The 27,156-nt window shown below is 37.3% G+C and overlaps 1 long non-coding RNA gene across 3 annotated transcripts in view; it reads left to right on the forward strand.

The window, feature by feature from the left end:
* The first annotated feature begins 1,327 nt into the window (after positions 1-1,327).
* Positions 1,328-27,156, forward strand: part of LOC139828859 (uncharacterized) — a 327,266-nt gene continuing 301,437 nt past the window's right edge. For all 3 annotated transcript variants that reach the window (XR_011740908.1, XR_011740907.1, XR_011740909.1), the window contains exon 1: positions 1,328-1,437. This is a non-coding gene — a long non-coding RNA (uncharacterized lncRNA). The remainder of the gene's footprint in view (positions 1,438-27,156) is intronic.

Raw genomic sequence — 27,156 nt, forward strand, 5'->3', positions numbered from 1 at the left:
CAGAAGATCTGTCATATCTGTTCAAGTGTAAAGTACCAAGGGACTTTAGAAAAGGAATAAATTAAATTGAAACTCATTGTAGCCCGTCACTGTTGACACCAATGGCTTTGAAAGATTTTCAGTGAGACTCCTGAGAACAATCTTGAAAAACCAATAATCTCAGCAGAAAATGCACCAATTATTATAGTCAACAAGCTCATAATAAATCATCATATTCTATAATCTATGCCATTGAATTTTGAGTAGACTTTAAACAATTAATGCTTCACTTGTCAGTCAAACTTAAAAATTAATAATATTGATGGGATTAATGTGGTGATTCTTTGATATCTAACACAAGTTATCCACTTAAAATCTATAATGATACTTTGGTAACCAAGAAAATAAAAATACATGACAGTTAGCCAATACTCTTATTCCTTAAATTTTCACAAAAGAGACAATTTCATAACCAAATTGCTGTTTATGAGCAGGTTTAAAGAAAAAAAAAAATAACACTATACAACTACATTTACAATTATGCTAATCAGAATCACTGAAATTGTTCAAAACAGAGCACCAAGATTTTTCCTGGGTGTAAAACTACTTCTACTGAAATATTCTTACATTATGATACAAACTGTTACATGACCCTCAGCTTCTTGGGCAAAGACAAGTATTTCCTAATGAGAATTAGATACTTGAATACATGCAGCTCAAATGTTTGTGGGTGGTATTGCCTTTTGAATAGTTACTCCATACATGTGTGTGGCAAGTACAGCAACTCGTGATAGCACCAGTGACCCCTGGCCAGTGACTGACCTACCATGTGAACTTTTCACTGAACCCCCCTGAGCCTCTGTCAGTGCTGAAGCTTAAAAATGAGCAAATAAGGGGACTTTCATTGAAAAATCCATTCCTTTTTTCAGTTGAACTATATTTGGGTCAAGCAAATTTCCAGGAAAAAAAACCCACAAACCAAAACACCCTGCTGTCAATGCAAGAGACTCTAAAACAGGTCCTGTCAAACCCTCTATTGAAAGACTGAAGAAATACAAAAGATGTTACTGTCACTGTAACACACAGAAAAGGCTGCAAATTGATCTTCTTTTCATGAAAATGGGAAATAACAAAGAGTTCTTCCTCCATCATTTTTAAATATTGACAAAAAAGAAGATTGTACTAACTTGCTTCAAGATCTCCTTCGAGAGCATTTCTTCCCAAAGAACCAGAGGTGATATAAATAGACTACAACTAAAATTTAATGGCAAGGAGGGAGGAGAGAAAATATCTCAAAACAAAGGAGGAGTGATTTAAAGAAATGCATAGTCAGGGAAATTCCCACATAGCGAGTAAGACTGCGGCATGCACAAGCTCGACTGCAGCATGCACAGAAAGCAGCAGCAGTGAAGACGTGGGGCTCTTGATCAACAGAAGTTCACTGAAGACCCTCAGCAGGTATTTGTGCTGCAGCTGCCTCCTCTTTCCTTTCTGCTATATAGGCCTACATTTTAGCAATACTCTGCCTGCACTCTCATCCAAAATAAGGGCTTAGCTACTATATCTCATTTGTTATTGCTTTGTAATCCTAACTCTGAAATAGCACGGTTCTCTATCAAGATGTCTGACATACTGCATGTGACACTTTGGCCCAGATTTTCTCAGGCTGTGAAGACCTGCTGCTGGAAAGGTTGTGGCCCCGAGCATCTTGTTAAGGACACTTGCCACCCCTGTCTCTAAACCAAGGTTGGAAGCATATTCCTGGTGTTTGCAGGGAGAAAGGACTGTAAGGTGGGAGAGGGTTCCTAACAGGGAACAGCTACTCAGATAAAACACCTATTTGGGGAGAGAGACCATTTCATGTAGCGTTGTTTAGCGCATGTGGACTAAAAATGTTTCTCATATTTGGATCTAACACTCAGGAAGCATTTCTCTCCCTCCTTGACTGGCTATTACTAGTGTTTCAGTGAGAAGAGACTAGCTAATGGGCACAGTGATGGTAGCATGCAATACAACAACAGCAGTATCACATGCTAAAGAGTCAATATACCTGTAGGATTGATTCTTTGCTTTGTATTGTGCTTATAATAATAATAAAAAGTTCAGTATAGAGGATTTCTCTGGGATTAATGACTGACTGGGTTAATGGCCTGTAACTCAGTTGTTATTGCTTAATAATGATGCTTTACATTCATGTAGTTCCTTTCTTTGAAGGATCTTAAGTGCCAGTTTTCATTCAGTGCATTTTTATTCCGAGTATCCCAAAGTGATAGTGGAAAGATGTGGGCAAGCACAATAGCTATTATGTGCTTAGCAATAGTGCAGAGGTTTGAAAATTAATTTAGTAGCACTGTTGAGAGAGCTACACTCTGCAGAAGAACTACTGCAATGGATCCACAAAACCACATATTTGTTTCAACCGTCCACCCAGAAGGGAGGACAAAGTACACAATAGTTCAATCTCAGCAGACTTCAGAAGACTTTCAGTATTTTACTGCCATTGGCAATACCTTCTGACAAGTTTTCATTTAGAATTATGATGGTTTAATGACAGAGGTGAGCAGATCCCCAGCTACTAGACCGCTGTCATCTTCTTTGACTGAGTGGAAAATATCCTCAGCCTCAGATTCCTAATGAAGTTTGGCAATAACAGTGAGAAATCATCTAGTCATATCCCTGTACATCTGTTGTTTGTAGCAATAAATGCTTTACCATTACCAGCAAGGATCAAATATTAATTTGCCCACATTTTACATCATCTGTGGAATTAGAGTTATTACGTCAAAGATTATATATCCCAGAAGGGTGTGTTAAATTCACAGCAAAATCTTCCCTACTTTGTGCAGTTCATTTCCAACTGTCCTACAGTTGAACTGTGAAATGCAGGAACTCAATATTATCCCAAGGAAAAAATCATTTAGCAATCATGGTAACTCACAGCAGGAAAAAGGTTCACGTACAAAGTGTTGTATTACATTCTTCACAGAAATGGAAGATTTTCTCAGTTCTTGAAGAACCGGGTATGAGTCCCTGCCATTTGATATTGCATATGTTGAATTATAATTCTACCTTCATGTTATAATCTCCCATTCAGAAACTAAATAAAACAAAAGCCTGAAGTCAACATGGGTCTGAGATTGCGGAAGAAATCTAAAGTTTCTTACAAGTAGCAGACTGTTAGATCTTGAATCTCAGTTAAAAGGGGAAATAATGGCGAAATTAGTTAGAACATAATGCGTCAACTTGTAATTTTGTGCTGAATAAAATGTACATTGTTCCTGGCATCCCAAGTTTTCATAAGATGTTTTGAGAAGCCTCACCATATTTAAGCCTCCATGTACTAATGAATGATTTAAAGACAACAACAACCCCAAAACCCTAGTGGGGAGACGGAAATTCAACTCCCTTGCTCAATGTTAACAACTGTGTGAATCATAAATCACTTTGAACTTCAAGACTTTTTTTGATTTCTGCCATTTAAACTAATGGAAAAAATGATAGCCACTGTAGACTGTAGTTCTCTAGGTGAATATTAAGAGCTCCATACTGTTACTGGGTTTGTAACTCTGTGGACAGCAATAGAATTGTCTGAAGAAACGTGAGTTCTGCCACTAGCTTCCTAAAAAACTGGAATCTCAAACATAGATTACTTTTATTATTTCCTCCTTGATCCTCAAGTGTGGTCCCCTCTTGTCATATTCAGCACAGCAGTTTTCTTCATTCCTCTTCTCTGAATGTTTCCCAGATCTAGACTCCATTCCCAATCCTGTTTTCCAACTCTGACATATCTTGATCCAGTTTGTTGCAGTTCCTAATCCCAAGTCACTTACCTCAATCAGTCCCAAACTTGTTCTACACCCAAATCCTTTGCTAACTCATACTTTCTTCTTAGTAGTTTTTCTAGTGCAGTTCTAGTCCCCTTTTTCATGATGACTGTCAAAATCAGGGTGAACAAGGTCACCAAAACCACAGGCAAAAATGCCCTTACTACACTTCACAAGCTTGGCTCCAATGCGCTCCACAGGATCCCCATATTGCAACTTCAGACACCTGAACTGTTGGGTGAAGACCTGCAAGAAGCCTTGGATCACCTAAACCTGCGCATTTTTAAAAATAATATCTTGGGTAAATATAGGTAACAACAGCTTTTAAGGCACTGTTCCAGAACCCACTGAACAATTGAAATTGGATGCTAAAGATAAATCACCACAGCTTTTATTTTATTTGAAAAAGGCAAAAACATGTTTTGCCTGATCTGACTGGCTACATAATGTTAAGAAGTTAGCTTCAGGCAGTCACAGCCTCAGATAGTTACATATTGATAGTCACATTTGACTAAGAAGGATTAATTAAAAAAGTGTCAGAACTCTTAGCACAAGGTACAGCCACCATGATCAATACTCAGATACCTGTTTTGTCCCCAATGATAGGAGTGTAACCCATAATTAATTCAGTCAGTTCACAAATCGGCCAGTACACAGCTGGTGTTTCTCCTTTTCCTATTCTGTCACTTTTACCAACACCATGCAGATTACAGGAATACACAAAGGCATTAAATAGAATTCCTGGATTTCACCAGAAGAAATTTTCTAATCTTTTCAATGTTGAATGTTTCAGAAATATTTTGTCAGGGAAAATCTTCATATTCCAAAAATCACTCCAACTGCCTTTAAAATATGCTTTTGAAGGCAATATTAACTCCTGAGTGTATCCAGTAAGTTACCTTTTTTATATATAGGAAAATAGCAGAGTTAAATAATAATCCATTGTAGAAATCTTCTGGCAAGATCTGATTTCCAAATATAATTCTCCTAGCCTAGGCTCTGTAATACACTATATATCATCATAGATCCTGTCCTTATTGACTGAGCTGGGAGGCCTGCAGGGCTTGTTAAATTCTATAAAATCTATTTAAAAAGTTTCAGCTTTGGCATTTGGTAGAAGCAACCTGACACCAGCTAATCCAAAGTATTTATCCATGCAAATAAAAAATTCACTGTCGTTATAGGATTTAAGAAAGTAATTTTAAATTATTTTTTAAAATTCTTTTTGGCAAAATGATTAAATGCAACACATCAACGCACTTTCAGCGTCTGTTTTCCCCTAAAAGTTTAATCCATAATGTAGTCACTGCAGTAGCATGATTTTGTGAGTGGATAATCTTTAGTCTGGCCAAACATTTCCACCACGTAGCCTCCCAAAAGGTTCACACTAAGAGGAACAGCTGCACCAGCCTTCTAGGAGTGGTTGGTACCAGATGCATCACAGTTTCTGTGTAATTACCACTACTACATAGAGGAAAAACAGGTTCATATTTTTGGGCCCTGATTCAACACTTAAATAAAACACACAAGAAGACTAACTGAGGGATGATAATTTATATACATATCTAGATCTAGCTGAATAAACACTCTATTCCAAATATGTTTGTTTTTTCTTTTAGATATTTATTTGCACCAAATATTGTCAGAATTTAGTGTAGCTTCAGATATCGTGCTTTTTCTTGATTCCAGAATGCATAGGCAGGCATAAATGACATCTACATAATTCAGTCTTTAGTTTCAAATCAGAGACACCCTTCTGTAAACATTAAAAATGTGAAGTTTTCAAGTCTACCAAGAGCTCCCTGGCAAACAAATTTCGTACTACAGAAATCTCCTGCTTGTTCTCAGCCTGTTATATCCAGAGATTTTAGTTACTCCAAAGGAAAGAATCAGGGTCAGAACAAGCACTAAAATATATCTGCAAGAAGGTGCCTTCCCTTCTCTGTTACAAACCATTTTCATTAACCATTAGCTGGATCACATGCTTTTAAATTTTTCTAATCAGGACTTTGCTTCATATTTATTTGTTAGAGGACTGCTAGGTAGTTTTTAACTGTTTTGTGTTTACCTCCCCACCTTTGTACTTTGAGTCACAGATGTAAAAATATCAGAATTTAGCATCTGGAAGAGAAGATCTGTCCTTACGACTTTGCTTCTAGAAAGCATTTGATTGAAAGTGTAATCTGAAGATAGGCATGATTTGCAGTTCATTGTATTTTCTATACAGTGTACCTTTAGTTATTATTGATTAACAAAAGAGATGTTATGTGTTGGAAGGCAAAGGCTAAATCACAAGCTTCTATTTAAGCCAGAACAATGACAGGGCACTTTATTAGTATTTTAATTAAACATATAAAGAGGTGTATGACAAGAGAGTGAAGGTACCATAACACTGCAAGTACATACAAAGCTATATAGATGTTTTAGTCATGTTTCCTAGATATACCATTTTATTGTGCAATGTTAGTAGTGAAAGGGTTGCAGGGCTAAGAATTTATTTTTTGATCTGACAGCACCGTATTACTAAGAGATTCAAGAGGCTCAGAGCAATACTTTTTCTCTCCCATGAACCTAGGCAAAGGACAAAAATCACAGTCACTTTTATACGGTAAATAAAGCACTGCAAAATGTCACATCACTCTTCCCTTGTTGGATTGATCTTACTGAGAATGCAAGTGCTTGCTTACTTTTTACAAAGAATATGCCAAAAAGATAGTGTGATCCCTAGTAAGCATCATATCACACAGATATTTATAAGCAAATATTCTACAGAACAAGCAGTATTCACCAATGATGCTCTCAGTTACCATTTGTGGATACGGTTTCAGTTGTTGGTACACCAACTGATATCTAAGGAAAAGGTACTGGCCTCCTGTGCATCTTTGGACAAGAAGCTTCTGAGTCTTTAACTCAAGGATTTTGTCATAGCATCATTCATGTATGGAGTAATATACTTCATCTCTCTTGGAAGACATGCACTTCCATTAAACTGTGTCACAGCAGTTTTCCTTATGGCCCTGATGTAGCTGTGTGTCATTTTACAGAATTGTGAGTCTACCCAAAAAACAAAACAAAACAAAACAAAAAAACACCTCTAGGAGATAGTAATCTGATCTGTTTTCAGCTGGGATAAAGTTAATTTTCTTCCTAGTAGCTGATATAGTGCTTTAGTATGAGAAGAATATTGACATTACACTGATGTTTCAGAGGTTGCTAAGCAACATTTATACCAAGTAAAGGACTTTTCAGTGAGGAGGCTGGAGGTGCACAAGAAGTTGGGAGGGGACACAACCAGGACGGGTGACCCAGATCAGTCAAAGGAATATTCCACACCTTATAGTATCATACTCAGTATATAAGCTTGGCGAGTTGGTCAGCGATCACTGCTTGGGGACGGGCTGGGCATTGGGCAGTGGGTGGTGAACAATTGCATTGTGTATTGTTAGTTTTGTACATTTATTATTATTTTTATTATTCTCTTTTCCCTTGCTATCCTATTAAACTATCTTAAACCACGAGGTTGGTTTGCTTGTTTTATTTTCTCCCCCATCCCACGGAACAAGGTGAAGGTGAGTGAGCAGCTGTGTGCTGCTTAGTTGCCCACTGGGTTAAACCACGACATAAGCCATTCCAAAAATCTCATCCAGCAATTAAATGCCTGGAAGTACTGGTAACAAAAGACTCACTAAGTCTCGTTAAAAGACAGTTACTGAAATCTGGCTGTGCTATTGGCCAAAAGTATTTCTAATAAAAATAACATTTACAGCAGCCAGCAATCACTTCAATTTAATTTTATTATTTAGAGCTCAAAGTTTTGCAAACAGTTTTCACTTTCCGCTCTTTTAAAGCTACCATATTCTTCCAGACTTGTAAAAAAACCCTAAATGTGAGATGTAGTTTCACATACCGAGCAAATAAAACAGAACAAATACAGAAGAACAAAAACCCTATTGAGCACTGAATTCTGATGGCTACCTTATAGTACATGGATGACAGAAATGTAGACAACTAAGACTTTCCTTTAGTTGGAAAAGGCAAATCAGTTAAATGGGCTCACACAATTTGACAAGGAAGCAATAAATAGTTTATATTATGTGGGACAAACAAATCCCATAACTAGATAGACATTCCCACTAGGATTCTTCTGGTTAATTTAACCAGCCCTTGGAAACCAAGAACCATGAATTCCTAGATAGGAGAGGTGCAGCAGCATTTCATGAAGCATTCCAGAATTGTTTGCCAGCATGTGAGCTTCATCACTCAAAGCTTTCCTACTGGAAGCAAACGCCCCAATTTTGCACTGTCTTCAAACCACAAATGGATTAGGAAAAGATGGAGGGAAGGCTTGCAAGAACACATTCCCCTTTTCCACCGCCCAGACCCATGCTGGAAGCATCAAGTTTCAAGAAGAAAAAGGATTCTAGTCTTATATTCTGGCATCAAAAGACACAGAGGATTTCACACAAGAACCCTACTGAATAGCCATTGTTCACTCTAGTCTGTCAGAAATATTACTAAACCTAAACATAAAAGGCTGAAAGTACTGTTAGGGCAAATGATGATGAAATTTTTCTCTAATTTCTCCTTGCTGCTACTTATTTCTTTACACCACCTTTTATCTCCGTTCCCCATTACGCATGTGAGATCAAAAATAGAGGACAAACATGTATAACCAATAGGTGATGTTTAATCACTAAACTGAATTAACCCCACAGCTTTTGGAGAATAACTTTTCTGGAAGCCATGAAATCCAACAAACCAATATAACCACCAACATTGCCCAAAGCACATGCTGACTCAGTGAGCTACCTTGGACAACAGGGAGTGGAGCCACAACAAACAGTAGCAGATTTTGTCTTCACTGATCAGAAACAGCTAGAGTAACATTATTGTTAGGGAAGAGGAAGGACAAAAGAATCACAGGACTAAAAAGTCTCTGCGAATCTGATTAATGTTGCTGACCCAGCCCCCTTCACAGCACCAGAAGAAACAATGCCAACTGTAAGAACAGTAGAATGAGAATATATGCAGAGGAGAATGACTCTGATGCTTATATCAAACAGCTGCCTGAGTATGCATACAGTTCTGAAGGTGCAAAACAGATATTGACAGCACATTTTATTTTTTAAATTGATTTTCAAGAGAGATGCTAAATTTTTCTCCTTCTCTCAGAAGGACAGCCTGAGTGAAATGGAATTTAGCATGCAGCAGTTCTGGACACTTGTAATTACTTGTGGGGAAGGTGTTGAATGGTTGGGTGTTTGGAATCTGAACAGAAGCCAGAAAAAGAACTAAGAAATGTCAGAAAAAGCAGCATAGCAAATAGACAAAAATCCTGTTAAATACTCAGACCCGAAGAAAATATAAGCATGAGAAATACACAGCTGGAACAGAGTAGAAAAATAGTTTCTTGCATATATTTCTAACAACTGGAACTCCAGTAGATTTCATGGGTCTTGGATCAGGCAGATATGAATGACCACAGAATGTCCTGAGTTGGAGAAGACCCACAAGGATCATCGAGTCCAACTCCTGTCCCTGCATATGACAATCCCACGGTTCACACCGTGTGTCTGAGAACATTGTCCAGTCTCTTCTCGAACACTGTCAGGTTGGGGCCGTGACACCTCCCTGGGGAGCCTGTTCCAGTGCTCCAGCACCCTCTGGGTGAAGAACCTTTTCCTAATGCCCAACCTGAACCTCCCCTGGCACATCTTCCTGCCATTCCCTTGAGTCCTTATTTGACAAATTAAATACAGAAGTATTGAAAAAAAAAAAAATCTGTTAAGGAAGAAGTAAATTATCATTTTAATAACTGTTAATATTTAGGGACATAATATATTATTTAAAAAGGAATAGTTCCTCAAATTAAACTCAATATATACTGTGCAATAATTTTTTGTAAAGGAAAACACATTGAAATTTTGACTAGTCTGTGAGCAAGCGTATAACAAATGTTTATATTATAGTTAAATATCACTTTAATGTAAAAGTAACTTGTTTTATTAATAAATATGATTTTTTAAAAATTATAAAATAGAATAAAAATAATCTTGGAAAGTCTGCCTATACAGTGCAGACAGGAAGTCATATGTCAATAATTAAAAAGAAATAGATAAAAAAACACTGAAAAAAGAAACAGCAAACACGACAACCAAAACCTCAAAACCCAAAACAAAATAAAAACCCCTTCATCCATGATTTTCACTTCAAATATTTTCTGCCATGAGAATACATTACAACAGGGAGCCATGAATCAGTTGTTTTACCTATATACACCCCGATCCAAGACAGATATTCCAAATAAGGGAGCAATCTATCTGATCTGCCTCCAAACTCATTGTACTTCTTTTGGTCCCTACACAGAATATTTTACTCACGCAGCCTTTTATTCTTTCTCGTTGACATTTTGTCCCTTCTTATCTGCTCCTTGCTTTTCCCTGATTTTACCTGTGTTCCACGCTTTGGGACTTGTAACTCCTGCCACAGAAAAGAAACAGTTTTCTTTACCTCCATTTATTCTTCAGCCCAAATCATACCATCTGTCAAGGCAGCGTAAATTAGTGGCACCAAGGAAAAAAAGGCTTTTAATATTTTAGTGTGCTGGGACATTATGGGTTTACTGATGATGACTGTGAGGCTGAGAGATTATTTTCAAAAAGTGTCCTTCTAAAAGTTGTCTTAATGCAGTTTCACTGCTGAGGAGGAAAATAAAAAAAAATATAGTAATTTTCCTCTCACTGCTGACATTAATGGAAAGAAAGAAACATAGCTGCTGCACTAAGGTTCATTTTGGGAAACATATTTGACTAAAATTTATGTTTGTTAAAGAAACAGCGTCTCCATTAAGAGTATCCATTTCTGACCAGCTCTGTTTGTTTTTACTATCCTTTTAATCTCAAGAACTCAGATCTATGGATTTGTAGAAATCAAGAGGGGTCAGATTCCATTCTTCTTTCCATATTAATAGATTCATTTATAAGTGTCATAATAGACTTGTACCAACATTTCACATTTTTTAATTTGTGTATTAATTGGAGACTGCAAGGAAAACACGACACTATCACCACAATATAGAAACTATCTCTCCCTAGGAAACTGGAATTGATAAAGGTTCTGTGCTTTTAATCAATGTGTCTTATTGCTTCAGGACATTTTTAAAATGTATTATCATTCTGTTGCCTGCAAAATTCGTAGTTGCATTTGGCTGCTCTTCATTGACTATTTCAAAGAACTTCAATCAGGAGGGCAAGGCAAACATTGACTTCTTAAATCCCTTGCAGTCTGCTTGCTGCTGCATGCAGACTGCTGTGGGAGCTGGAATTTGAACGCACTGTTTGTTTTCTGTGGCCACTGCCCATAACTACAGCAAATGAGTTCTCTACGGCAAATGAGTTCTCAGTTCGGAGGTGGTGGTGACAGGCGGTGTTATCCATCCGTAACACCAACAGTTGTACCTAATGCCCCACTTCTGAGGTCACGACAAATCCGGACAGTTTGGAAACATTGCAAGATTTATAACACTTCACTACGACAACAAATATACACAAGTAAACAAAACTAATTTTGCCATAGTGAGATAGCAGTTTGCCCAGCAACAGTCTCTATTCAGACTGGAAAAAGATTTACATATTCTCGTAAATAAGCAGGCAGAAGTAATAATAATAGGAAACACTTATGAGAACAAGACATGTATACAACAAAAAACAATCTTAGTGCAATGAGACAGTTGCTTTCAACATTGAACCACCCATGACTCTTAGGATAGTAAGATTAACCAGTTTAATCACTGACCATTCATTTGGGGAGGAAAAAAAATAAAATAAAAAGTTGCATACAATGTTGTCATCCACCAAAATTATACAGCATTCTTCTCTGTTTTGACACATATGTAATCTCTAATTTCTCCTCCTTCAAACGTGACTTCTAGAAGTGAAACCAGTTGTATTCTACCTGGCCACTTAGAGTTTAGCTGATCAGATTAATCACTTACTTGTTCTTTCTAGGCCTTAGAGAGGAGCTTGGTTTAGATCTTTGTCTGCTGACAAATCTATTAAAATATATTTTTACTCTGAGCTGCTTTCTGCTGAAACTTTATAAAAAGGGACTTTTTTTTTTCAGTTGCAGTATATTAGAGGCTCTAAAGCTATTTGCTTTAAATTTCAGATAGGAAAACTAATCTTTACGAAGGTACTGAGTTTTGTGATACTCTATGCTATTGTTTAAATTTTTGATGAGGGGTAATAAAAGAAAAAGACAGCCTTTTTACTAGGATATGCAGTGGAAGACAGCATAAGAGGATTTCTGGTAAATATGCATTAAAAGTAGTATTAACTCCAGGTTCATAAATCCTCTAAGCTAGTTACATTCCTACATAAGAATTTATTTTAACCATATAAAATGTGATAGTGTGGAAAAATGTTCACACTTGTTTGCCACTTTAACAAAAAAGGACTAAATTATATTAACTGTTGCATTTCAGGTGAGGCATTCAAGCTCATAAACCCCTAGGTACAAATAAATTTACCATAAATTAATGGTACCACTCATGTATTGAATATAAGTACTATGTTTGAGCTCTTTGTATGTACTTTTTTTGTCTCTGATATTACTGTACACAAGTTACAGATCCTGAGTCTCTAGTTCAAGACATAAGGATTTAGACTTCTAATACCTCCAGTTTCACAAGAAAGCTAGATGGCCCATTTGGCAGTAAATATCTATTGAGCATCCAGGATGGACAGACAGACTCCTGTACGCTTTACTCATTGCTAGAAACTCACTTTGAGAAACAAGAATGAAGGCAGCAATATTTAAGCCTTTGCCCTCTAGACTCTTAAATAATGACATGTGAGTAATGTTCAACTTTATGGTTCCTAAGCAGGCTGAATCCTGTTTCTGCACTGGCAGAGATATTAAAGAGCCTGTATAGGCTCAGTTTTGATTAGCATAGTCATTCAAAAAACCAGAAACAATAAAACCGACACTCATTGAACGTAACACACACCCATCATAAAATCACAGAAAAACAACTTGCTCCTGGAAGTACTCAGAGCACAGCTAACTTTAACATCAGATGAGAATTACCTTCAGCTGAAGTAGAGCTCAGAAGGTGATCTTCACTGAAGAAATTGGTGTCTGAGAATGCGTCTTGTAAGAATGACCTTTTCACCTATAGTTAGAAGTGGATCTGTTTTCTTGACGGTGTGATTTCTTGTCATTCTTTTGGTTCCACACAGGAAACTCTGAGACTCATTTGTGAAAATCATGTTCTCTAATAGGGTTTTAAGTGGTCAAAAGGAAACCAGCAAGTTCATACATATTTTATTCAGCTCGTAGTTCAGAGAACTTAAAAATCCGATAATTTGTGAAGCACATTTTGTGGAGCAACTTTCTTAGAGTTTCTTCAGAGTAGAAACTTACCCACTGGGAAATTACAAATGATGTTTTTATAAAAGTTATGGCATTTAAATACATGAATAACTGATAGCAGATGAATAATCAATATACCATACCAATACCCTAATCCTTTCTTCTCTCTCCTTATTAATGGATGTTCTCGTTCTTTATTACTAGTAAGTAATATATACAGTCCCAAAACTAAAACTATAAACTTCATTATGTATTACTAGAGTTCAGAATTATTTCTATTTTAGAATGTTTCTTATTACTCTGCTGCTAACTATATTTATTAAAAACACAAAACCAAGTAGCATAGAAATATTTCACTACATAAACAAATACTTTTTTTTAAAACACACACACATATATACAGTAAATGAAGTTATGAAGACAATTATTTTTCACAACTACTTGACGGACTATCCTGTTGCAACAGCAGATAAAATATCCAAACACTTTTACTAGAAAATAATATTTAAGAAAGTTGTTAAACATTTGAATGTACCAGAATACTCCAGTAGTAGTACCTTAGAGATGAACTTTTAAAACCATTTAGCCCCTAATCTACCACATTTGGATTAAATTAGTTTTTCTCACTTGTCTGTCCCCACCTTAAATCTTATAATAGTCTTTCTTGGAAAACCTGACAGACATTCACCATATTATAATGCAGCAATTTTCATACAGTTTCTGTTATTAGTGTGGATTCGAAACTTCTATTGAAGTGGTTAGCACTTCATTTGGGGGAAATAAAAAAAGCCCAGGCCTTTGGCTGTGAGTGTATGTAGTAAGTCAACTGAAAGACGCTAAAACAAATTTGGTAACAGTAATGACAGGGTATTTCTGCAATACAGCACACCCCGATAACGAGTAACTTGGTCTTGAACCAGCATTTCTAAATAATATCTGAATATATTTAGCTAAACCTTTTTGTGCCTCAAGTTGTTCTGGATTTAACACCAAGCATATGCTTGGCATTTGCTGACCCACAGGTGGCTTGTAAATCAAAAGCAGTTGAAGAATTCTGCCCTGAAGCAACTGGGTACTTTGAAGCACTGCTTTTTAAAGATCTCCAAACAAAAAATATTAGCCAGAAAATACACCAAGTAAATAAAAATAGAGTGTAATTATTGTTTTATAAAATCATTAGACTGAAAAGAATCTTCATCAAACATGGATGTTGAAAAGATACAAACCACTTAGTGATGATCTGTTAATCAGAGGAAATCTTTTTGAAGGTTCAGATGTTTAAACTGAAAAGAGTATCACTGCATATGCAGGAAGGAATATCAATGCGAAATACAGTGGAAAACTGGGAGTCAGCATCTGACATATACTGTCATCTAGACAGTGCCAAGACTTGTAACAGGATAATTATATTTCTTCCACAGGAGGGCAGACAGTATGAATCTTTATGAGTATAATAATAATAAATTTTAAAAAATATAGTAGAAAAATCAAAGAGGTGGTAGTAGTAGACAGTTTAGGAGAGTCCATTTCAATTGAGAGTGGAGAGATGTAAGATCTCTTTTGGGAAGAAAATAGAGAAGTCTTCAGAATCACCAGTTATCAGGCTCTTTATCCCAAGCCCATCATTCATGTCTTCCACATAGGCTGGGGAAATTGTGAAGAAGTAGGTGCTGGTGATTGGTGATGGAGTAGCTGTTCCTTTTACAGAAAAACCTGGCTATAATATCTATGAGTAGATTAATAATTTCAAGGATGATACTTAAGATAAGAAACTAGACTTAAGAATGAAGTTACAAACAAGTCTAAAAGTAAATAACTGGCTTTGAGCAAATGACCAGTAAAACTCTTTATCTGAGTATGAATAATTATTTTTCTTCATAAAATCCTCCATAAAGCATTTTATTTGAGTGGATGCCGTTATTCTTGGCCTGTTTTACGATTTCTCTAATGGAATAATCTATGATTTTCTGCCTTGTACCTCTATTTGGCATTTTCCTATTGTGCAAGCATTTAGAGCAATTTTGCAGGCATGCACATTTTTTTTCTGGCAAAGAATCTGTATACATCCTAGTCATCTTACCAGCTATTTACTTATTTATCTCAACTAAAGGTCTGACACCTCTTTTCATATTAGAGAAAAAAAAGACCCTGTGGGAAACACAGAAGGGTTTCAACATTCGTGTGTTTGATGTTTGTGCTAATTGTTTGATATTTCTGTGCCCTTCAATTAGCAAATGACCTTAATATATTTTTACATGGAAGAGAAGGAAGCAGAAGAGGATAAGCAGTGCGTGAATCTCAAAATCACAGCTTTACAATATGTCTTCTTAAGTAGAAGTTAGGGGTGCCCGATTTCAAACTGAGGAAAAAAAATAGAGGAGTTAAGTATAATTTATACCACAAAGACGAAGAGACCATTGCATTGCAGTACTTACCCTGAAGCCTTTGGGAAAAAAATGAGGTTTTATTCTTTATGACTTCAGCTTTATGTTGGTGTTCCTAAAGATGTTAATAGTGTTCTATGCCAGCAAAGTACTGCTAAGGTGTTATTGAGGAATCAATATATGATCCTCAAAAGCTTTCTAGTTCTAACATAGGGAATATTAAAGACATTTCTTTAAAAGTATTCCTAAGGAAAAGCTATAAGTTTAAGCTAACAATATCCACACAAATGAAACAAAAAAGCTTTCCAATTTGGAGCCATTTCTAATAGACAGGTTCTCCCCTTTGGTTCTTAAGACGTCTATTCCTCATTTTTGTTTGGCTCGGGGGTCCAAAGAAGAGTCTGCTGAAGTCTGTTTCTTTGTGCTCCTCTTCCAGGTGTGTTTGGTCACCCTCACAATGAAAAAGCATTTTTCTTATATTTAAGTGAAATTACCCGTGCCTCAGTTTGTCTCTTGTCCTGTCACTGGGCACCACTGAGAGAAATCTGGCTCTGTGACAATAAGTTGAGAGACACCAAGTTTTTTAAGCATCATGTCAGATATTTTCTCACTTTCACCTCTAACAACTTGGAGAGTGCTGCTGTCTTTTTCACTGCTACAGAAGCTTTTAATAAATACCTTGATCATCTTGGTCATCAGGGTTTTAAAACCTACGTCACAGAATCTCAAAATCACAGACTGGTTAGCCTTGGAAGTGACCTCTGGAGATCATCTAGTCCAACCCATTTGCTGAAGCAGGTTCACCTGTGGTAGATTGCACTGGAATGTGTCCAGGTGGTTTTTGAATGTCTCTAGAGAAGGAGACTCCACAACCAGTCTGGGCAGCCTGTCCCAGCGCTCTGTCACCCTCAAAGTAAAGAAGCTTTTCACCATATTCAGATGGAACTTCCTATGCTGCAGTCTGTGCCCATTGTCCCTCATCCTATTGTTAGGCACCACTGAAAGGAGTCTGGTCCCATCCTCTTGTCATCCACCTTCGAGTTAATTATAAACATTGATGAGATTCCCTCTCAGCCTTCTCTTCTCCAGGCTGAACAGACCCAGCTCTCTCAGTCTCTCTTCATAAGAAAGGTGCTTTAGGCTGCTGATCACTTTTGTAACCCACTGCTGGACTTCCTCTAGTAATTCTTTATCTTTCCTAAACTGAGGACCGCAGAACTGGACACAGTAGCCCAGATACAGGCTCAGTAGAGCAGAGTAGAGGGAGAGGACAACCTGCCTTGATTTGCTGGTCACACTCTTCTTAATGCACACCAGGATACTGTTGGTCTTCTTGGCCACAAGGGCACATTGTTGACTCATGGTCAACCTGTTGTCGACCAGAATTCCCTAGTCCTTCTCCGCAGAGCTGCCTTCCAGTAGGTCTACCCCTAACATGTACTGATGCCTGGGGTTGTTCCTCCCCAGGTGTAGGACCATACATTTGCCCTTGTTGAACTTCATTAGGACTTCAGGAATGAAACAGACTGAATACAAATCTGTTCTTATACTGCAACTATGAAGTTTATTGTGTACATTATATACAGATTCTTTGATCCAGCTTTTTTCTACTTGCTCCATAGGCAGGCCACTTTTAATAAGTGGTGAGCAATACTGTTGAGCTGGGTTTGTGTGACTGAATATTGTTCACCATATGCTTACTTGTGTACTGACTTGAAAACATGGGGTCAAGAAAACACTCAATTGTTTCAATAGATCAGTCTCAAATCTGTTTGGATCAGTATGTGTAAAAGCTTGTGTATGAAGAGGAGCTCTTTGGAGAGGTATTTCAGCAACTAACTGTTAGAGGAGTGGCACATGGTTTTAACTGGATGAAAATTAACCTTACAGTTTCCAGCATTATAGAGCTAAAAGGTTATCTCAAATGTAAGCATGAGCCGTTTGCCATTGGTTCATATTTACTGCTTTCTCATCCCACCAGCTGTTAATGATCTTGAAATCCTGTTGGTTGAATGGCTTTTCAGGTTGCTGAATGTTCTGCAGGATTAAGCTTATTGTTTTTTGACAATGGGCAGCATCAGACACATCTATTGTCCCATCATACTCTTTTATGCATTAAAGGCCATCTGTCCATCCTTCTCATATTCCTGGTTCTTGAGCTTTGTCTGAATGTGAGACAGAGCAAACATAATTCTGCCTTTTAACAATAGCTCTATGCAAGATGATCGCTAAAATGTTTTAAACCTTTTAGGTATTAATATTAAGTGGATTTATATTGAATAGTTCTGTCTAATGGATCAGCTTATTGTATTCACTGTCAAAGTTATCTGCGTGAAGAAAATGTTATTAGCTGTACAGTATTCTAACTCTTCTCTGAAGAGGAGCCATTCTTAGCAGTCTTTTATTCTCTTTATGTCAATTATAAATCACGAGTATCCTGACCTCTGTTGCACATTAGCACTAAGAACTTTCTAATGGCTAGGTCATAATTATGCTGCTTCTTTGTTTTCCTTTTATTCTTAGTTAAAAGTTAACATTATTTCAGAGCTTCTAATCCTCCAGGTAATCTATAAAAACTTTCATGTGGGAAAATTAATGTAGTCAAAAAAGAAAGGAAATTACTTATTTCTAGTGCATGCCTTTACTCCTTCTAAACACTCTCATCCCCATCAAAGTCTCTTTCAGTGTGTATTATCTAACTGATTTTATAATATCTCATTTATCTCTAATTTTCAATGACTCAAGAAAAAGTAAAAATGAAAGACATTACAACAGCTTGATATCACCTGGCTTGTACTGTAGTGAGCTGCAGCTGAGATCAGGGTCCTCTATTGGCAGGCCTGTCTCAAAACCCATAAAGTCAATGAAAGTTTTGTCCCCAGCACTGGTGATAGTAGGATTTTAAGAGGCTGGAAGTTTCAAGAGTTTGGGATGTTCCCATACTCACTCAGAATGACCTGTAATTACGTCCATGTTCCAGAACCTATACAGTCATAACCTGTATTCAAGCAGGCTGCTGCTTTAATTTTGCTTTCTTCTAATGTTATAACTTTCTCTGAAGTATCAGCAACTATTCCTATGTTCAGGAAGAGCAATATTATATATATATATATGTTAGAAATATATATATGTTACCTTAGGTACAGACATTACCGAAATTGAAAACCTATTGAATATAGAGAATTGGACATGCTTCAGATGGCATAATTACAGTGTCTTTATCAAGAACACTAATCAGCTCAGCAAACTTGCCCTCTTTAACCCATGAAACTGCTGGTAAATTACTTTGCTGATGAATTATTTTGAAAATGAAAACAGAACCACTGCTTATTCAGAACTATTTTTGCACCACAAACTGGGTTGGTGAAAGGATCTGGATTAAAGAGAAAAAAAGACAACTTTGGTTCAGTATGTACTACAAGACTGAGGAACAAAGTGATGGTTTCAAGAACGTTGCTCAGTGTAAGTGTAGAAAGGGTATTTTTCTGTCCTCAGTCTGCTAGACAGAGTTGATATGAACATCTTGGCGATCTGCATCTTTTCCTGTGACTTAAATTATGCACAAATAATTTAAAGCCACATCATGAAAATTCACAACCCTGAATGACAGGCCTAGGCACCTCCATCAGATTTGATTCTTATTTTGAGAGGTCTTGACTTTTAGATGACCAGCAGAAGTCTTCATGTACAGAAATTGACTGCATACGGCGGCCAGCAACTATTTGACGTAAAATGCAGAAATAACCCATAGGAGAATGTTTTGTTTAAAATATGCAGGCTCCAGTTCCATATTTTCACCAGACACTCATCTCTCTAAAGAGATCTTTATAGGTTTCTTAAAGAGCTGAAGAGATTCAGTGGTGGATTCAAAATGTCTTTTACTCCACCTCAAATCAGAGTATTTTAGCCATGGACAGGAAATTTAGAGATAGGTGTTTTAGTCTTCATCGGTATAGTTAGGGAACAGACCATCTTAGCTTACTGAATTATTTGGTATTCTGCTTCTTATTGAAGTTGTTCAGAAACTGCTTATATAGAATTTGGTTAGCGTAGGTAAGTTTGCTTAGACTGCAAGTTGTGAACTTTTTAACTTTCTGCCTTCTTAAGCAAAAAAGGTCTCAGAGTCTGTTCAAGCTACCGGATAAGAGGACCTTTTGATCCTCAACAAAAACTGCAAGATAAGTAAAGAAATAGAACAAGGTGTCCCAAAGAGGACAACAAACAGAATAATGTTTTGGTTATTGTCAAGGATTTATTTTTCTACCCAGCTGCAGGTGCAAAATAACAACCGAAGGTCAACACTTTGGTTGACATCTAGTCTGGTTGGTAAAAGGACAAACAACTACCCACAGAGATAACCTGACAAAAATTAAAAAGGTCCAATGAAGAACGGGGAGACCACAGACTTTAATTTTACAGTTGGCCTGAATTGATGTGCAAGGAGTGGGAAGCTTAGACTTGTAAGGGTATCATTGCTCGAAGTTTTCTTGGCTGGGGGTCCCTCTACCAGAGACAGCCAGCTTGAGCTTCTTCATGCTGTACCTTGCACATGAATTATTTATTGAAGAAGAATTTCTGGAATCCAAGCCTGAGTCTCTGCATCAGGAAACTCAGGGAAAAGAAGCTTCCTTAACACTCACATTCTATTGTCTTAGTGTATCTAGTGATAAAAAGTTCCTGACTCCTAATTCATATCTTGTGCATACATAGATGGACAGATGGTGACTAGGGATGTGCTACAATGACAGATTAAGATTGTTGAAATTCATATGCTTTTCTTTTTTTCCCAAAAAATATTTCAAGAAATTTGTGAGCTAGGAAATCAGTCTCCCATTCAGGTTTACAACCAGCCCTTAAAAAGGCTGTTAAAATCCTTGTCATCACTTCCAGATCTGTCTTTATTGGGAGGAACCCAGATCCTTCTGTGGTATTTTAATGAAAACTTCAGAGAGAAAACAGCATTTGACATAACAGCCCAAAACCTATTGCTGATTACATGTTCTTACAGCACAGAGGAAGATTGGTAGAGATTCCATACTTAACACAAATCAAGCAGGATATTCAACCAAAAATCCCTCGTACTGCAGTGAGTCACTTTACCTCAAGTAGTGACTTGATCTTCTCTGTGATGTGAGCAGGAACCAATCCATATATGAGACTAAGAAATCTTTTCCCATTAAGCTTTCATTGAACAAGACAGATATCATCAAAAAGTTCCAGTTTTGACAGAGGAGCTTTACTGACTCTCTGACCTTCTCTTTTAATGCCTTCCTCCCCCCAGAAAAAAACGAAACAAAACAAAACGAAACAAAACAAAACAAAACAAAAAACAAAAAACAAAAAACAAAACCCAGCATATTCTCCATCAGCTGTGTTTGTTGCAATTTTCAAGTAGCTTTGTATGAACTCTTACGGTAATGAACAGTAATTAAGACGTTCTCTTAACTCATCTATGAATTTAATGTTGAACTCAGGCAAGCAGCAAGGGTTATTAACTTTTATGAGTGTATAATGACAGAACAAAACCTCCAAATGTAAGTGACCTCCAAGATTTGTTTTGATTCCCAGACATTAAGAAATAAATAACTAGTTCATTATATCCTGTGGGAAATTTATTTGGGCAAATAAATCCATCTATGTTAATTAAAAGTAACATCCCAACTTGACCTCAACTATTATCCAATTTACTTACTATCAACTGATAACAAAATTTTAAAATTCTAAGTTCCCAACAAGAAAATAGCTTCTGTATAAAGAAAGCTCCCATTTCTGCTTCTCCCTTGACTTTCTGTTAATTCCCTCGGACTAATACCTTTTAACTTTGAAATATACTACATGTGCTTTAATTGTTCTAACATTCCAATAAAAAAGGTTATCTTGGGACAAACTATCCCAACTTTTGCCTTCAAACAAGAGACACCTGAAAAGCCATTGTAAATTCCTTCCAAAGTCAAAATAAAAAGAGATCACTCCAAATGTTATTTCATCTTAAAACAGGGATAAAATTATGTTTACTTTCTGTTGAAGATTACTTTTGTGCTGTTGTAGCTCCCTGAATCAGTGAGATGGGTTGACCTCGGCTGGATGCCACGTGCCCACCAAGCTACTTTGTCACTCTCTCCTCAACTGGACAGGGGCAGAAAAATATGCCAAAAGACTTGTGGGTCGAGACAAGGACAGGGAGATCACTCAGCAGTTATCATCATGGACAAAAACCAGACTCAATTTGGGGAACTTAATTTAGTTTATTAACAGTAAAATCAGAGTAGGGTAATGAGAAAAAAAAAAAAAATCTTAAAACATCATTCCCCCACCTTTCCCTTCTTCCTGGGCTCAACTTCACTCCCAATTTCTCTACCTCCTCCCCACAAGGGGGTCAGGGCAATGGGGAATGGGGGTTGTGGTCAGTTCATCACACCTTGTCTCTGCCACTACTTCCTCCTCACACTCTTCCCCTGCTCCACTGTGTGGTCCATCCCATGGGAGACAGTCTTTCCTGAACTTCTTCAATGTGGATCCTTTGCACAGGCTGCAGTTCTTCATGTGCTGATCCAGTGTGGGTCCTTTCCTTGTGTCCTTTCCATGAGGTGCAGTCCCTCAGGAACAGACTGCTCCCCTATGGGTCCCCCACGGGCTCGCCAGTCCTGCCAGCAAACCTGTTCCAGCCTGGACTCCTCCTTTCTTCATGGGGAGGCGCTGGAAGTACAAACCTGATAGAAGTGAGGAGTGAAAAGCCATGGTCCCAGCAGTGGAAACTCATTATGAAATTAATATAGGCATAATACAAAATGTGGCTTTTGAGAAATACGGAATAAGTAATATGCTGGAGGTATTAATCTGTCCCATTTGGCTGTGAGAAAGGGGACAGATAATTTCAGCTGAATATCTAACTTTCAGAAGCCTGAAGTTGCAGTTACATAAGAGGAATCATGCCCAGTTTACTGCACTGCGTCTTGTCAGAAGGACTGATCAGAATAACCTGCTCCTTAGCTCACTACATCCATATTAAAATTCCAGATTTCTACATTTGCTTCAAGCAATCTTTTTCAGTGAAACTGAATAATTAAAACTACAAGTTGTAAACTACCTGGAACCACAGCCCAAAACTGCCGTGTTTTATGACTTTGTTACTTTTTTGACTAACGCTTCTAGTCATCAAGACAACTTGAGAATGCATTAAATTTCAGTCACTCATACTGTGCCTGATATATGACTATGTCTGTGCATCAAGTGTGTGAGATGTATGAAAGCAAGACAATAAAGTGCAGTTTCTTTTTGTTCTACTCTCTTTTTTCTTTTTTTTTTACACCTACCTGTTAAGTTCATTTTCCAGTGTTCCCTAATGTGACTTTTCCATCTCACGCTGTCTTTGATGACATGATAATTCACAGATTCCCTTCTGAAAACAATTCCATTTAGGATGATTATTTTGCCATTATGGGTGCATTGCTAATGGTAATAAATAAAGTGTGAGCTTTCTAGGCCTTTTACATTTCTACTGACAATCTCTGCTTGAGAGTTTATTGCAGAAGGAAAGGTCTTGCCTCTTTTTATTTCTGCCTTACCCACCGTTTCAGACCCTGTTTCTGAAACAACAGCTAACTTGACTGAAATGTTTTGTGCACTGTCGATTTTTTGTATAAACCCTAGACTTTTATGGATTCTTCTCACACAACAATGCATCACATTTTTGCCAGATGGGTTAAAAATTTTTCATCCAGCAATCGTTACTGGGTTTGTATCAGTTCAGGTAAAACTTCTTGAAGTTAATGGGAGATCTGCATGAGCAAGAACTGACTATGACTGAGCAAGAGCCTGAGAGATTGACCCTAAATGAGATTGAAATAACTGTTCTTTAGCTTTTTTGCTACCTTTATAGAGCTCATAGTTTTTGTTGTACTTCTTTCCAGACATACTAATACTCTCCTCTGACTGCTGAATACTTGTGGAGTTTCAAAGCAATCGCATACCAAATCAACATGAATCTTAGATATTCCTTAACAGTCTAGCTCTAAGTAATCAAACTTCTACTCATATTCATCAGGGTTTCTCCTATGTTTTATATTTTATTTGCTAACCCACGTCACAGTGTAACTATTTTTTTCTTGGAAAAATCTGTGAATTTTAAAATAATTAGTTTATTTCTTGTAACCTTTCCAAGTGCAGTCAATAACAATCATGAGATATCAGTTTCTCTAAATTCCACTTTTTCTGTGACAAACCTTCAGCAAAGAACACATCTTCCGTTGCCAACCCACATGCAAATGTACTTGGCTATAATTACTACAGCAAGATCAAATGGCTAATAAAAAGAAATGACTGAATGAAGCATAATTATACTTAACAAACTAACTTGAAGATCTAGTTTGTTCATTAATGAACACATTGAAATTCACTTATACTACATCTTCTTAGGGTTTTCTGGAAAATATCAAGTATCATCTTCTGAAATTATGTGAGAAATGGTGTTTGTTTCCTACACAGAAATCCAATTTGGCCCCCAAACCATTTCACGGTTTTTGACCTCAGATGACTACCCTGAACGTGGATTTTTCCCATTAACTCTTTTACTGCAAATGGAAATATCATTCCCTTGCTGTCAGGCTGTTAGTGCCAAGGGCTGTATTCTGGCTGGGGCTGCATGCAGGCAGCTACTGGTAAGGGGAAATTTGCAAGTATAATTCTGTTTTGTCACCACTCAGACCACTGAAAACAATCCTGCTATGTAAACAGAAGAAATTTTGGGGAAAAGAGAAGAAGTGAAAAACATCTAACGCATACATGTGTGAGCTGAACAACATTTGAATATAGGGTCTAAATTTAATGAATCACATACAGCTTCTTCTTAGGTCATTTTTTTTGGCAGAAAATTAATACATAAGCAACGAAGAACTGAACTTGAGGTGTTGCAAAACCTCACTCTTCACTCAGTTTTGTCAATGGTATGATTTACAAGACAACGCCACAGTTCCAGGATCAGTAATGATAATCCTGTGCTTTTATATGGCTTTTTGTTTGTCTATTTAACTCAGTTAAAAACCTCAGAGATCTTAAAGGAGATGTCTTCTACCTACTAGAATCATCATCATTATACGTGATGAGTAAGCAGCGAAACTGGTCTACTGGGCAATAGTCTTCCATCCCTCTCTGCAAACTGAAAAGAGAGCACATGCCTTGGAGCAGGACTCTACCTCCCTTGGCCAGACGTTGGTTTCAGTGCCAGCATTCATACACAGGTCTTAGGGAGAGATTTGCCACTTCTTTTAGGCCCTTGGGTCTCTGTAGGTACAGGGATTCAATCACATAATGGGACTGGAGCTGTGCCACCGTACAGGACATGCTTTTTGAGTTTTCAGATTCCAAATCTCCAGAAGCAGATGGTTAATCATAGCAGTGTGGACTCAAAATCTTTCAAAATTTCATTGCTGCTGATAGGATCTGGGATGTTGGTTCCCTCAAGCCTTCCTGCTCTGCTATGGCACCTTATAGCTAAACATTTTGAAAATTCAGGCTCTTCCAAGGTGTTGAAAATGCTTTCTGCCTGGCATTGTGCAAGGACACGTAGATATTGATCCTGCTAGATTATTAATTGCAGAGGATTGGACTTTGTGATCCAAGCGGCTTTTTCCTTTTGTACTTTCCTAACGTTACAGATAGAATAGGGAGGAGAGCTGCATGTGTAATTAGGGATGTAAATTCTGAAATACTGCAAATAACAGGTTTTTCTCTTTGATCTTGTACTTTCAAAACCCCTCTGTTTCGTTTTTGTCAGCAAAATGACTATGGAAAAACTGGGAAAAATCAAATCCTTAGAACTGCATTGTCTTTGTTCAAGAAAATAACATTCTACCTCTTTACAGTAGTGTTGAAAGAGTTCTCAAAGGAATTTGTGAATGATTTTTGAATATTTTAGCATCAGGCTCAATCCCAAGAGACAGGCTACAGGTTGAAAAGTGAATAGGAACATACCTCAAACTGCCCTAGCCCAGATGCTGCTGTTCATATTGTGGCAAAGGTAGCCCCAGGCGTTGGGAATAGGATGCATGGATCTCTTCCCATACACCTCTGGCAGGTGGTAAGGTGTCAACTCATCTTCTTGTACTTCTGTTTCTCTTTCCCTCATGGTCTGTCATCTCTGCAGATTATACAGGAGACTACCTTTAACTCACGTGGAGTATTCCATACAGTGACTGCCAAATGCAGTTGATAACTTTACCTGTGGCTGTCATGGAAGTATTAGTTTTAAGGACAATTAGGTAGGAAACAAAATTAACTTGAATACTTTTATTGCTTTAAAAAAAGAAAAAAAAAAACCTCTTTCTTACATAATCTTAGGCTCTTGATTCTCATTATGCTCTCCAAAATAATAGTTTGCAGCAGTAGTCAGGCACTTTATAATAATTAAAGCTTGATACTGAAATAAGTGACATCAAGAGCATCTGGTTTCAGGAATCGCTACAAAGAATCGCCCCTTCTTTCTCATTATTACAGATCATTAGATGCCAATGTCTTAACAGTAACAATGGTTCACAAATAAGAGACTGAGGTTCTTGGAAATCCTAAAGGTGTCCATCATATTTTCAGCCGTGACCCTGATACAGTAGTAAAAAGTTAATAGTGTTAGTAATAATTGAATCCTTTCCTTATTACATACGGACTCATTTGAAAGCTCATTATTTATTTGGCAAGTACTTAGCATAACAAATTAATCTAAAGTGACACATGAGAATAAAGTAGGTAACTCAAAATGAAAGCCAAAATCAAGATTAAAGAGGTAAGATCAAGCCTATTTATATCAAACACTGGTAAAATATTTTGAGTAATGGAAGAGTTTCAAATGGCTATAGAAAGCTAAAGAAAAGAGAGAAGACCACAGATAAAGGTGGAGTTAGCTGCAATTTGAGAGTTTATTCATGGGAGAAGAGTAAAACATCCAGGGAGTCTACAGAACACTTTTGCACATGGAGCTTTGTTTAGAAAAGCTACCTAGGAACTTTAACTAGACCGATGTCTCAGTTAGAGCATTACAGTAAGGTTTCCCTGTATTATTACCTTCACCAAAGCATTGTAAAGGAGCCAGAACTTCATCTTTGATTCTTCACCATGTGTTCTCTCAAGAGTTTCATAGAAGTACAGGTGAAATGAGCACAGGTGTCTCAAGATAGATGGCTATGAGAGTGAAAGACAGAACTGCATGTCCTTGGGGAGGGAAGAGAGGGGACGAAGCAGATTTAAGCACTTCAGTTTCGCTATTAGCATGAAGAAATTTAAGTGCACTTGCAGCCTGTGGTGTTGCAGCTGCATTGCTGGCAGATGGGGCAGCTTCTTGAAATAGGCTTCAGAGTAATTACTGCATAAGTAAATTTTATTGCTTCTTTTTGTTCATTGCTTGTTCAGTTTATTTGGGTCACACTTCAACAAAGTGTTTAAGCATTTCAAAAAGGTGAATGCTTCTATTGAATTAAAAGGTAAGTTCATACTTGAGAACTTTCCCAGTTCAAGGCTTTAATCACAAAGCATCATAAATAGGGCACTGAAGCCATTTGTGTGAATCAGCAAGATTCACTTCTTTGAATCCCTTGAACATTGGGGCACAG

Source organism: Patagioenas fasciata, chromosome 11 (genome assembly GCF_037038585.1).
Source record: "Patagioenas fasciata isolate bPatFas1 chromosome 11, bPatFas1.hap1, whole genome shotgun sequence".
Taxonomy (NCBI): domain Eukaryota; kingdom Metazoa; phylum Chordata; class Aves; order Columbiformes; family Columbidae; genus Patagioenas; species Patagioenas fasciata.